Source organism: Zingiber officinale, chromosome 3A (assembly GCF_018446385.1).
Source record: "Zingiber officinale cultivar Zhangliang chromosome 3A, Zo_v1.1, whole genome shotgun sequence".
Taxonomy (NCBI): Eukaryota; Viridiplantae; Streptophyta; class Magnoliopsida; order Zingiberales; family Zingiberaceae; genus Zingiber; species Zingiber officinale.
In genome coordinates, this window is record NC_055990.1 from 88,349,426 (window position 1) to 88,364,720 (window position 15,295).

Consider the following 15,295-nt stretch of genomic DNA (forward strand, 5'->3'; position numbering starts at 1 on the left):
GAGGAGTTAGATTGTGGAGCTCTTGTCAGGCCTGACACTGCATCTCCTTCTTCACTAGATTCTTTAAGTACTTATTGTTGTGATGATGTAGTTGTTAAAATTCCTGATTCTACTAATGATGTTGTTCTAGATGTTGTGAATGATGCAGGTATTGTTTTTGAAGATAATTTAAGTGTAGGGGAATGCTTACTGGAAGCATTACCTCAAGAATCACCAAGAATGGAGGATGTAAGTATAGGGACTTGTGCTATGGAGCCAAGCACCCAAGAATCACTACATGAAATTGAACATTCGCTAGAACTGGAGTCTGAGCATTTATTTGAGGAGAAAGAGGTAATAATCACCACTCCAGGTACCTTGCAACATGACAAGGTGAGTATTTTGTGTGATTTTTCAGGAAATTTCATAAAGGTACCAATTATTGATTTTATTAGATGTGATGCATTTCTGGATATATCTTTTACCCATACTAATATTCTCCTATTTTCTTTTGACCCCACGTGTGTGTGGGAGGTGTTTTCTTTGATTGATGTTGTAGGAGAAATTAAGCTTCCGGAGTGGGTATTAAAACTGAACCGCCACCGTCCTCCAGAAAAAAAACTTTGAAGGGAAAGAGGATTAATAAGAAGAATTTAAGTGGAATCATGATTACTCCACTTCCGGGGTGGCTACTACTTCTAAACATTCTTCAACCACCGGGAATTAAAGAGGAGTTAGTTCCAATTTTGCCTTCTCTTGCCTTTTGAGTCATGCTTTGTGCTTAGTTTTTCTCTAATAAATTCTTTATACGTCTCTTTGGTTTCATACTTTGCATTTGCACTTTGTTTTTACACTTTGCATTTTATTTTGCATTTTACTTTCATACTTTGCATTTTATTAGTTCATAGCATTTCATTTAAATAAAAGGCACCATGGGAATTTTCTAAGTAATATTTGTAAGATGGTAAAAGTCTCTTAAATTTGATCATCAATTTTAGGTCATTGTGACATGATTGGATGCTTTTCTTGCATGATATTAGTTAATTTGGTGGTGGATTCCAATGTGATCAATTGAGCTTGATTGCAATAAAAATACCTAGTGAGGTCCACTTTAAGCCTAAACACTATTTTATCTTTGTGTGGCATGCACTCATAGCAAATTAAACTCTAGAACTTGCTTAGTTTCTTTTCAAAGTCACAATAACATTTGTGTGCATGGAAATTGAGGATTTTGTCAATTTTGTTCCCCTTCATACTTTCCAATTCTTTTTCTCACAATTTTCTTTATATATTCTCATCTAGCATTTTAATTCTTAATTCTCTTAGCTTGTCATATTTCTTTTATTTTGTTGAGAGTTTTGGATTAATTGTTTGATGAGTTAGCTTGACTTAGATGGACAAGGTCTTAAGTGTGGGGGAGGGATGATGAGATGATAATTTTTGGAAATATTGAAGAATGTTGCGAGGATTCACGAAATATTGGCACAATCACTTGATTATGAGTTGTTTAGTGAAATTTTGAAGCTGAAAATTGTGTGCACTGGTTTGTGCCACTCTTGTGCCAATTTTCTCTTTAAAATCTCAAATCATTGAGAAATTCAAGCAATGTGTTGTATGCTCAATAACAAATGGTATGCTTACCTTGTATGGCATTTGCAAGATGTGAAAAGATGAATTCAGGGATTAATCTGGACACAAAACAATGCAAGAACAATGAGTTGTATAGCTACTAAAATGTGATTTAAATGGATCAAAAATTCTGAATTAAATGGGTTGTTATTATTTCATCAACTAAGCATTCGAATGGAGTGTCAATTACTCTGAAAAGTTGAAGGAGAGGGCAGCATTCGGAACTTTAAACAGTGAGGGAAATGCTGAAAACAAAGCTGAAACAAATTGGAATTCAAGTTGCTGAATTTGTATCAAGTTGCTGAAATTGTGAAGTTGTAGTTTGGGAATTAGATTGTTAAGGCAGTAGGGAAAAGTAAGATTCCAAGCTAAAATTTTCGTGCCAATGCAGTGCATCTTGATTTGAAAGCAGATTAGTTCTGTGCCAAGGGGTAACTGCTGATTTGAGCCAAGCTTACTTGCTATTCGAATCTGAAATGAATGAAATTAAAGCCATCTTGATTCAATATCAATTGAACTATCTTCCAAAGCTTCACTTGTTGACAATTTTTGCTGAAATGCCATTGTAGTAGATTCTAGAAACTCAGGGACAGATAAACACAGCAATTGTGCAGAATCTGTGTGGCATTAGAAATTTAATTCTTTTTGTTGCTTTAAACAAGGAATGAATAGAATCAAAGAGCATGCAAGGTGTTAACTGAATCTGTAAAAAGAAATGAAGGCCCTTGAAATGTTATATCAAGAGAGTTATCTCTGAAGTTTATTTGCTGAAAATTTTTGCTGAAAGAGTCTTTGTTCAGAATTAAGAGTTAATCAGTAGGGAGGTTGAAATTCAACACTAATCAAGAATTACAAGGATGCAGTAATTAAGGTGTTGTGCAGATTGAAGCAACAATTCATATCCTGTGCCAATTTGGGAAGAGGATTGAGATGAGTTGGAGCTGTCGAAACCTGTAAAGCTTTCAAGTATGTAGTGTAAATGGTTTTAAGAAATAAGATGAAGAAGTATTGGGAATTTAAGTGGTTAAACAGGGCATAGTTGATACAAAGTCAGTCCTGCAGAAATTTCAGATCAGTGCTGTGACTCCTGAAAATTCCTAATTGGATGGGTACGGAATTGTCAAGTTTGTATCACAATCAGTTCAAAACTTAATTTAACCATGTTGTCAATTATCAAAGAATTTGCTAGTCATTTTGAAATGGGCATGTGAGTAGCATTTTTGAACTTAATTCAGGAAATTCTGACATGTTGCTGAATTTTATAATTGATATATAAGATGTAGCAGAATTCTGAATCTTTGGCAACAACATTATTGCCAGATCAATCACAATTCAGTTCGGAAAAAGAGACTAATCTGGAACTTATGGATGATTTTCTAGAGATGGAGAAATTAGCTTGTTTGGCATCTCGGCCCAAGGACATGAGGGCCACAACTAGTTCCTATGAGTTTGATACAGTGGAAACTCAAAATGCTGATGTTGGTACATTAGATGTCCAGAAAGATAATACCAAAACAGAACTGCTGATGTCAGGAAAAAGAGAAAATGGTCATTTTCCTGATAATGAAGGAGAACTTGAAAGGAATGAGCTTGGTTCTCCCTTGGTAAAGCTGCAGTCAAGAATTGTTTCTATTTTTGAGTATCTGCCTCAAGACATTGACGCTGCTAAAGTCCTTGATGATATAAGATACATTATACAGGACACACAAGAAAAATTGCTTGGGCACTCTGTTAGCTGTGTCATCAAAGAAAGCAATATAGTAGATGCTTCTTGTGATAAACAATCAAGCAATACCGACATGGATGAGCTTATTAATATCCGCATTTATTCTGAAAAGGAGAACAATTCATTCCCTGATGATAAACATTTCTTAAATCAGGAAGTTAAGAATGCAATATCTGAGATTCAAAATTTTGTATTATTTCTTGGTAAAGAGGCTGCAGAACCACAGTATAGGTCATCTGATGTTCAAGGACTAAGTGAAAAAATCCAACAATTCTCTCATTATGTCAAGAAAATTGTCTGCAATGAAGAAAGCTTGAGTGTTCTTATAGGTGCTTTATCAGAGGTTTTATCTGAAGCCAGTAAATTGGGTTTAAGAATTATATTTGGTATGAGGTCTGAATGGGAAGGCAATAGTTCAGATTGTATAGATAAGGTAACATTACTAGAGAATGGAGTGACACAGCAAGAACTGACAGATGAGAATGCTCATCCAGAGATTGAAGGGCCTAATGGTGAAAACTGTGAAGAAAGAAACATGATGACTCAGCTATCCTTGGAGGAAGTTCAACAGATGAGGATAGAAAAAGAAAAATTGCAAGTTGAACTTTCTACTTACACTGAATTATTGGAGGCGACAAATAGCTGGAACAGAAGTTGCAGCTAAAATGAAAGAGAAACAGTGACTTCAAGTTTTGGACACATGTTGTGTTGTATGTCCGAGACGGACATTGTTTTAAGTGTGGGGGATTAGGAAGTTCTCCATGAGATGATTTGAGATTATTTTTGAGCTTCCAAAATACTGAAATTTAAGTGCAAAGACAGTGAAGAAAGAAAAATATATATTGAAAAATGGCACATCAAAAGAGTTGCAAATATGGAGATAGAGTATCAAAATTCTATGTTAGCCATCAAATTGAAGGGGAGGTTAGCTTGGCATTTTGAATTGGTAACGACAAATGGTATTCATTTCTTTTCACATCAAAATGGTCAACTCATCAAATATATTCCTCCAATACTCTCATCTTCTCATTTTCTTCATTAATGCCTTTTCTTTTGTCAATTTCATTCACTTTAATTGTTCTTTTTTATTCCATTTCAATTCTTCATGATAAATTCCTTTTGATTCATGTATGCTATGTTTATAGTGGTGGAGAATTAGAAAATGAGCAAGCCTATGGTAGTGAAATGTTGTGAGTTGCATTGAGTGAGCTCCACTTATACACATGTTTGAGTGTGAGAGCTAGAATAGGTAAATTCCTTGTGAGAAGCAACTTGCTTAATTTTCCAATTGGATTGAAACTACCATACCTACTGATTATTGTTTGGATTGTATTCATGATTGTTTGTGATTTTTAGATGATCTTAGTTAAATTCCTTTTACTACCTTTTAGATATTGCTAGGGAATTTCTATGGAGATGATTTTTAGTTTTCTTTGCTTTCACGGGACGTTCAAGACTAAGTGTGGGGGATTTGATAACCATGATTTTACTGTATTATTTTGATTCATATATGCATGGTTTGATGCTGATTTCATAGGTTAAAATCATGGTTACATCACATTTTGTGCATAGTGTGTATTTTTGGACTTAATTGCAAATTATATTATTTTTAGTGTTATTTGATGCTAATATTTGATTCTTATTTTATAGGCATCAAAGGATCTTGGATTTGGATCTATTTGGACCGAAATTGGGTTCAAATCGGAGTTCAAACGAGAAGATCTAGCCATTGAGCATTATGGGTCGTTCATCAAGAATATGACAGATCTGGACCATCCGTTGAAGATATGACCGATCCAACACAATGGGGAGCAGATCTGAGCTATTGATGAAGATCCAGAAGTTTTGATGCAGATCTGAGTTCATCTAGCTATTGATCCAGTCCGACTTAATCTGGACCATTTATTGAAGACTAGGCAGATCTGGGCCATCCAGTGATGATCTGATCGATCTGACCTACGGGAGGGTAGATCTAGACCCTAGATCAACATCAGTACCTTCGGATCAGATTTTGGATGACTTTTCACCGTTGATTTAGCCCGGAATCATCTCAGCCGTCCGATCAGATCCAGATCTGATTTAAATAAAAGCTACAGTAGCTACAGTGCCTTTGTCGAGTCCTCCACACACTGTTCGCGTCCCGCAGCGCATCTTCTTCGGATTCCAACCACCATCTCCTCTTCCTGATCTATTTTCCGGCAAATTCATCGGCGACGACATTCTCAGTTGCTTGCGACCAGCTTCCGGCCATCTGAGCTCGTTCAAAGGTGGTCCTGCGGCGAGAATTGTGTCCGCAAACCTCTGCTTCTGCCGCTGCCGATTGTGAGGTGTTCCTCCAATCGGTGGTTCCGCTTCCATCAGTGAGCTTTGGCGGTGTTCCTCCACTGCTTCTGGACCATTCCCGACGACCTTCCATCCATCATCTTCTCCACATTAGATCTGAGGTTGCAGCTCACAGATTTTTAGATTTCCCGAGTTGGGCAGCTCCGATCTTCATCATTTTCGTTTGGAGTGGTCTCCGATGGTGCTGGTAAAGGTTGAGCTGAGTGTAGCTACTGAGATTGTCTTTTCCGATTACAGTTGGAGTGTTCTCCGTTGTTTCCTTGTGTGATGGCAAGGAGAAGTTGCCGAGAGAATTGGTTTGGTGTTGAGATGGTTTAGGGTTTCTTTTATGCATTCTTTTTATTGTTGGTAGATTTATTTGGATTCAGTAATCATAGTTTTCTTTTAGCTTAATTGTTTTAATTCAAATGTTTGGAGTAATTTAGTTTCAACTGATTTTAAAGTTGTTATTAATCTTGCTTTAGCTTAGGGTTAAGTATTAGTGAGTAATTTAGTTTTCTGTAGTTTAATTAGCTTTAATTTCAGCAGTAGTGTAGTTTCTTATTTGCTTGCATTTCATTTGTTAGATTTAAATTCAAGCTTAAATCCCCCCCATTCCATTTTTATATCGAAAACCCCAAAAATAGGAATAAAAATACAATCCTAAATTACATCATACTGTTGGTTCCTCGAGAGATCGATCCTGGGCTCGTTACTACAACGTTATTGTAAAATTAAGGGGTTCAGTGGAAAAATACATTTGTACAATTTGATTAGCGGATGTGACAGATTCGCTACATCAGGGAGCTGCTTGAGTAATCATCTATTCAGATTCCCAATTAGTAACCCAACAAGTAGCGGTCAACTTTGAGGTCAATAGCGAGAAGCTACAAGTATACCGGGAGGCTTATGAAAGAATGAAAAAAAGGTTCAAGGAGGTCACGGTAAGTAAGATTCCCAGAATGGAGAATGGCTGAGCTGATGAGTTAGCCAAAATGGCCAGCTCTCTGACCACATGGGTATTGGATAAGTCAATAGCACAGACCTTTCTCATAGCCTTGATAGATCTTCAAAATAACATGGATAAGCCTATTGATTGGAGAGCGCCAATGATTAGTTATCTTCAACAAGGTATCCTGTCAACCAACCTTGAGGGAGCACGGCTGGTTAGGAAAAAGGCCAAAATGGCTGAGCTAATGAGTTAGCCAAAATGGCTAGCTCTCTGACCACATGGGTATTAGATAAGTCAATAACACAGACCTTCCTCATAGCCCAGATAGATCTTCAAAATAACATGGACGAGGCTATTGATTGGAGAGCGGCAATGATTAGTTATCTTCAACAAAAAATCCTGTCAACTGACCTTGAGGGAGCACGGCTGGTTAGGAAAAAGGCTCACACCTACACCATGATAGGAGATCGGTTATATAAGCGGACATTTTCCAGGCCTTTACTCAAGTATTTAAGCATGGAAGTGGTGGATCATGCCTTACGAGAAATACATTTAGGGTGTTGCGGCAGTCATGCTGGAGGCAGAACATTGGCCCGCAAGGTGCTGTTGGCCGACTATTTCTGGCCTACTTTATAGAAAGATGCTCAGCAGTTGGTGAACGCTTGTTTATCTTGCCAAAAACATCAAAATCTGACACATATGCCCACCTCGATGCTAAAGATGTCTATAGTTTCTTGCCCCTTTGATCAGTAGGGTATGGATATTGTAGGATCATTCCCTATGGTACTCGGTCAAAAGTGATTTCTGCTTATGGTAGTTGACTACTTTTCCAAATGGCTAGAAGCCAAAGCCCTGGCTAGAATCACAGAGGGAGTAGTTATTCAGTGTTTATGGAAAAATATTCTGTGCAGATTCGACATACCCCATAAACTGGCATCAGATAATGGAAGACAGTTTCAAAGTCAGAAGATCCAGGCCTGGTGTCAAGGGTTCGACATTATACAAGCCTTCACATCCGTGGCATACCCGCAAAGTAATGGTCAGACAGAAGTTATTAACCGAGAGATTGTGTGGGGATTGAAGGTTAAGTTGTATCATGTTGGAGGAGATTGGGTGGAAGAATTGCAAAGTATTCTCTAGACCTACCGTGCAACGCCCCGGGAGAGCACAAGCCTTACTCTATTTCATCTAGTCTATGGCAATGAGGCAGTGGTTGTTAGTAATTGCCCTAGTACCAATTATGAGATGATTGTAAAGGACTCCTTTTGTATCATATTTCATTATTAATAAAGGCGAAGTTGGTTATTATATTTATTTCAATTTAGTGTCGAATGAATAAGTATAATAATGTCCTAGAGTAGGAGGTTCTAATCTACAACATATCAATTGGTTGAATTGATAGTGAGATATTGTAAATATACATAGAACACTACTCTTAACTATTCCTAGTCAAGCATTAATATGCAAGGACAATATTAATGCGTTGAGACTAGCATGTAGGTCAACGGATGACTTAATCTCACAAGTCATGGATATGAGATATCAGGTTGACACATGGGTATATATTAGAGAATATATACTGAATGACCCGCCATGAGAATGTTTCATGGATCGTTATATGAGTGTCATAAACATTCTCATGTGACTATTAGTATAAATAGTCCTTAGACCTAAAGTCACTATGGTTCCCTACATAAGGAGTTGTATACTTTGGTATTGTCAAACGTCACCCGTAACAGGGTGGACCATAAAGTCGATCACTGGGTATGCAATAACTTATGCGGAGGGATGTGAGTGATGTAGATGAGATCTATCCCTTCCATATAATGGAAGTGATATCTAGGGACCCCTTGATTAGTAGGACACAAGAATGCATGACCATGCTTAAATGAGTCAATATGCGATATTGAGCTTATTTCATTGTGTGTTTACTTAGAGATCAAGAAACATAAAGATTGATAAGAGGATAACACGGTCGATGCCTCCTTGATCAATCTAGATATCGAGGATAGAAGGATTGAGTCATACAAGATAATAGCCACGGAAAGGTTAAGTCGGATCTCGACATTCTTGTCACTTGAGTAGCAATGATGCCTTGCTAGATGTCACTCATTGCTTATGTATTTAAATGTTGATTTGGATACATTGCCAACGTTACGAGAACCTATTGGGTCACACATAAAGAATAAGTCAATGGAGATGGATTCATATGATGAATCATTGGATTAAGTCTAATTCAAATTGGACTCATTGAGTAAGACTCAATTAAATCCAACTATTGGATTGAGTCCAATTCAAATTAGACTCATTGAATCAATTTGATTAATGATTAATGAGTTGGACTCATTATATGATTTCATGAATTATTTGATGATTAATGAGTTGGACTCATTATATGATTTCATGAAATATGAATTCATAAAGAAAAAAGAGTGTACAACTTGAGTTACTCATGCATTGGATGAAGAGTGAATAATTTGAATTGCTCATGCATTGAGTGCATTGAATTCATTGGATAAAGAGTGAACCATTTGAATTGCACATGCATTAGATTCATTGGATGAAGATAAATATTAATGTCAATCAAGACAATTGACATTAAAGCATAAGGCAACTTCATGAATCTATAAAAAGGGGATTTTGGATTCATTTTCATGATGAATTTATGGTGCTCTAGCTCTTCTTCCTCCTCTCTTCCACTTGGCTGAAACCTCTAAGAAAGGTTGCTAGCACAACCTTTGGTTGTTTCATTCTCCACCTTGTGAGTTTGTGAGACAAACGAGACTTTTCCGTGTGGATACCATAGAGGCGCGACCACTTGATCGTGCTAAGATCCGCATCTAAAGAAACGTTGGAATCGGGATTGCGAAGGGCATGCAACAAAGGTATAACTTTCTCATGTAGATAATTAATACTTAGTATATAGTTTCCTTTCGCATGGATCTATTGGAAAGGAACTAGGGGGGCGTTTGGTTTAGGGGAATAGGAGTGGGGAATGGGAATGAGAATCATTGATTGTCATTGTTAATGTTTGGATTATAGGAATAGGAATGCAAATAAGGGAATGAATTCTTGAAATTGGGTAATAACTCATTCTCATGTACCTCCCCTTCAATGAGCCATTACCCTATTTTCATCAATTAAAATATTACTTTATCCCAAAAATACCCTTGACCTAAAACAAAAATTTTCTCCCTTAATATCAAATATCAAAATATATTTATTTATTTTTTCTTTCATATCACTTCTCTCTCCTTGTTCTCTCTCATCATATTTTCTCTCTCATCATTTTATCACACACTTTCTCTCTCCTATCACACTCTCTTTCCTCTTTTTTTCTCATCACACTTTCTCTCTCCTCAATCTCTTCCATTGCACTCTCTTCCTTCTTTTTCTCTCATCATACTTTCTCTCTCCTCAATCTCTCTTGTCACACTCCCTCCTTTTTTCCCCTCAACATACTTTCTCTCTCATCATACTTTCTCTCTCTTCATTCTCTCCCATCACACTCACTGTTCTTTTTTTCTCATCACACTTTCTCTCTCATCATACTTTCTCCCTCACCATACTTTCTCAACTCAATCTCTCTCATCACACACTCTCTCCTCATTTTTATCATTATATTTTCTCTCTCTTCATCCTCTCCCATCATATTTTTCTCACATCATATTTTCTCTCTCATCTTCTCTCATCATGCTCTCTCCTATCACACTCTCTTTTCTCATTTTCTCTCAGCACACTTTCTCTCTCTTCATTCTTTCTCATCACACTTTCTCTCTCTTCATTCTTTCTCATCGCACTTTCTCTCTCATGATACTTTCTCTCTCATCATTCTCTTTCATCATATTTTTCTCTCACATTCATCTTTCTCTCACATATAATTTTTTCTCTTATTTTCTTTTAAGGGTAAAAAAGGAAATTTTGATTTATTCCGATAGAAAATATGCAACTAACTAAACATTACTTTTAAGAGTGATATTCATGCTCATACCCATTCCCATTCCACAATACAATGATTCCCATTCTGATTCCTATTCCTAGGAAAGAACCAAACACCCCTAGATGTTTTCTGCTGCGCTTTCGCATGTTTAGCACCCTAGTTCCTTACAGTGGTATCAGAGTCACTTGCGAAGGCATATACTAAGTTATAGTAGAATTTCATATGTGATATAGAAATTGCATGACATGTTTATTATGATTTGCATGATTATGAGCAAATTTCGGCCAAGAGGTTTTTAGCGAAACGATCATGGCGTTGTGGCTCATAATTAGTTGTTTAAATCATAGTAAATTTTGTCATAATAGATTGAGAATTTTATATGACATGGTGCATGGTTATGGCCCTTAAACCTCGATGTGATTGGATGTGTGTGTTGTAATTCATAATACAGCCTGCGTGTCGTGCCTCTCCTCTTTTATTCTAGTTGTAAATTTAGACTACACTCGAATGTAACTCGAGTTTTCTTTAGATTTTGTAATATACAAATTAGAAAAGATTAAGTCTACTTGACGATGGTGAAAAAGGATAAGGACAACAACACATAACGACCAAGGAAGCATTTGGAGAAGATGCTTTTGAAGCACTTGGAGAAGATGCTTTTGAAGCACTTGGAGAAGATGCTTTTGCCTAGGTTGACCTTTTGATCTTCTCATTGGCTTGAGAGGAGCATAGATTATGGAGCCATAACCATGTCACGATTTCTTTTATGCATATATGTGATGTATGCCATGATATGCTATGATTGTATGTGATGCATGTGTAGTTTAATCTTGATTAGGTCTTTTAAATATGCCTACCAAAGTTTGGTACTTACATCTAGCTCGATCAATTGTAGTCAGGTTTTGCCAAAGCAAAGTGACTCGATTTATCTTGCTAGAGTGCGAAGGACAATTGTGATGTCTGACTACTAAAACTTTGGGTATGACTTAACTAAGTTGAGAACTTGGAGGCATATACCATACGATGAAATTCAAAATTATACTAGTCTTAGGTGATTAGCCAAAGCTAACTCAAGATGAGTTATAATGTGGATTTCGTAAGATGGGCAAATGAACAAATAGTCACACAATGATACAAGAGTTACATATGATGTAATTGGTAAATGTTGCCTACCTAAATTATACTAAGTCTTAGGTGATTAGCCAAAGCTAACTCAAGATGCGGTATAATATGGATCTTGTCCCATATAAATGTTATCGCGATTGGATTTGGAGCTAGTAGTGTGGGTAAAACCATATCCATGACTTGCTTCTACCAAAGCTTTACAATTTAGTGAGAGAATCATTTAATTAAAGGCCTAGTTAAATGATCAAAATATGATACTTATTTCTACATTTTATTGTTGTAGATCACCATGTCGTCAAATATGTCAAATGCTCTCTCTCTCTACGATCTGTCCTTGATAAGGACAAGCTCAATGGAGCTAACTTCCTAGACTGGTACAGAAACTTGAGAATAGTTCTCAAGCAAGAAAGAAAACTGTACGTCCTAGAGCAGCCCATTCTTGAAGCACCCCCCATCACTGCCACTAGAGCTGATAAGGATGCTTATAAGAAGCATCAAGATGATGCATTAGATGTATCATGCCTTATGCTCGCTACCATGAACTCTGAGCTTCAAAAGCAACATGAGAACATGGACGCTTATAATATGGTTGAACACCTTAGACAACTATATCAAGGACAAGCAAGGCATGAGAGATTTGAGATCTCTAAAGCTCTATTTCAATGCAGAATGCAAGAAGGAAGTCTCATAGGGCCTTATGTGCTCAAAATGATCGGGTATGTGGAGAACCTACAAAGACTGGGATTTCCACTAGGCCAAGAATTGGCCACTGGCCTAATTCTGTAATCATTGCCCGAAAGCTATAATCAATTTGTCATGAACTATAACATGAATGAAATTGACAAACCATTGCCTGAGATGTTGAGCATGTTGAAAACTGCTGAACTCAACCTTAAGAAGGCAAAGCCTAGCACCATTTTAATGGTGCTAAAGGGAAAAGGCAAATGGAAGCCCAAAGGTAAGGGTAAGACCCAAGCCAAAGGCAAGGGCAAAGCTCATGCATTGAAACCCAAAGGTGGGGTGGCTAAGGAAGGAACCTGCTTCCACTGTGGTGAGACCGGACATTGGAAGAGGAACTGCAAATCATACCTAGAGGAAGTGAAAAGGAAGAAAAGTGAAACTTCTACCTCAAGTATACATGTTATAGAAGTCAATCAATCTATTTCTTCTTCATGGGTATTAGATACCGGATGTGCATCTCACATTTGTACAAATGTGCAGGGCTTGAGAAATAGTAGAATATTGACAAAGGGCGAAGTGGACCTACGAGTAAGCAATGGCGCAAGAGTTGCTGTTGTAGCTGTAGGAACATATTCCTTATCTTTGCCCACTAGACTTGTATTAGAACTTGAAGAGTGTTGTTATGTGCCTGCCTTAACTAAGAACATCATCTCTGTTTCTTGTTTGGACAAGAAAGGATTCTCATTTGTAATAAAGGACAAATGTTGTTATGTTTATTTCAATGAAATGTTCTATGTAGTGCACATCTTATGAATGGATTCTATGTTCTAGATTTTGGCAACTCAATCTATAACATAAATACCAAGCGGTTCAAGTCTAATTATTTGAACCAAATATATCTCTGGTATTATCGCTTAGGTCACATAAATGAGAGTCGCATATCCCAATTCCATAAGGATGGACTTTTGGACTCATTTGATTTTGAATCATATGAGATATGCGAATCTTGTCTTCAAGGCAAGATGATAAAGACTCCATTTAGTGGACATAGTGAAAGAGCTAATGACTTGTTAGGACTCATACATACAGATGTATGTGGCCCTTTCAGAATAGCAGCTAGAGGAGGCTACCATTACTTCATTACTTTTACTGATGATTTCAGTAGATATGGCTATGTGTATCTAATGTGACATAAGTCAGAATCCTTTGAAAAGTTCAAAAAATTCAAGAATGAAGTACAAAATCAACTTGGTAAGAGTATTAAGATGTTTCGATCAGATCGAGGTGGAGAATACCTTAGCCAAGAGTTTCATGACCATCTTGTTGAGTGCGGGATTATATCTCAACTTACTCCACCTGGAAAACCACAATGGAATGGTGTATCATAACGGAGAAATCACACTTTATTAGATATGGTACGAACGATGATGAGTCATACAGAACTTCCTACTTCCTTCTAGGGACATGCTCTTGAGACAACCGCTTTCACACTTAACCGTGTTTCATCTAAGGTTGTCATAAAGACACCATATATGATATGGACTAGGAAGAGTCCCAAGATGTCTTTCATGAAGATTTGGGGATGTGAGGCTTACGTTCGACGACAAGTCTCCGATAAACTAGGACCCAAATCAGACAAGTATTATTTTGTAGGATATCCCAAGGAAACAAAGGGATATTACTTCTATAATCCCACACAAGGTAAAGTGTTTATTGCCAAAACTGGTGTCTTTCTAGAAAGGAAATTTATTTCTAGAAGAACTAGTGGGAGTAATGTTGATTTTGAAGAAATTCAAGATACACAAACTGGCACCAACGCCTTGATGGAAACTGAACAGGTACCACAAGATGTTGTGGATCATGATTTTGTTACACTACAAGAAGTTGTGGAGCAACAACCTGTTCAAGTAGCACAAGCTCTATGCAGATCTGATAGGACCCGTCGTCAATCTGAGAAATACTCTTTTCTCTTGTCTGACCATGGTGATGTAGAGCTTATTGGTCTCAATAAGCCTACATCGTATCAGGAAGCTGTACAGGGCCCAGATTCTGAGAAATAGCTAGAGGCCATGAGATTCGAAATGAAATCCATGTACACTAAGTAAAGACTTTGGTTGATCCACCTGAAGGGATCAAACCCATTGGGTGTAAGTGGGGCTTCAAAGTAAAGACAGACATGGATGGTCATATGCATACTTATAAAGGTAGATTGGTGGCTAAATGATTCAAGCAAATTTATGGTATAGACTATGATGAAACCTTTTCACCTGTTGTGATGCTTAAGTTCATTCGGATCATGCTTACTATTGCAGCTTATTATGATTACGAGATCTGGCAGATGGATGTCAAAACTACATTTCTTAATGGAAATCTACTCGAGGATGTGTACATGACACAACCTGAGGCTTTTGTAGATCTAAAGAATGCTGGAAAGGTGTGTAAGTTGCAAAGATCTATTTATGGATTAAAGCAAACTTCTAGAAGCTGGAATCTTCGATTCGATGATGCAATCAAAATGTTTGGTTTCATTAAGAATAAAGATAAACCTTGTGTCTATAAGAAGGTTAGTGGGAGTACAGTCATCTTTCTCATATTGTATGTAGGTGACATACTTCTCATTGGAAATGATATCCCTACTCTTCAGTCGGTGAAGACTTGGCTTGGGAATTGTTTTTCAATGAAAGACTTAGGTGAAGCAGCCTACATTTTAGGCCTTAAGATCTATAAAAATAGATCTAAAAGATTGCTTAGTCAGGTTAATGGGTGAAAAGCTCGGTTTACCGGACCCCTGTAATTCTGGTTTTCCTGGGCAGTTTGGAGGAGGTATAAAAGGGTCAAGATCCCTATTCTTGATCATCTTTGGTTCGGGATTCCGCCTCTCTCTTGGGGAAAGGGTTCTCCCCTTTGGGGAAAACCCTAGAGCTTCATCCACCACCAAGAC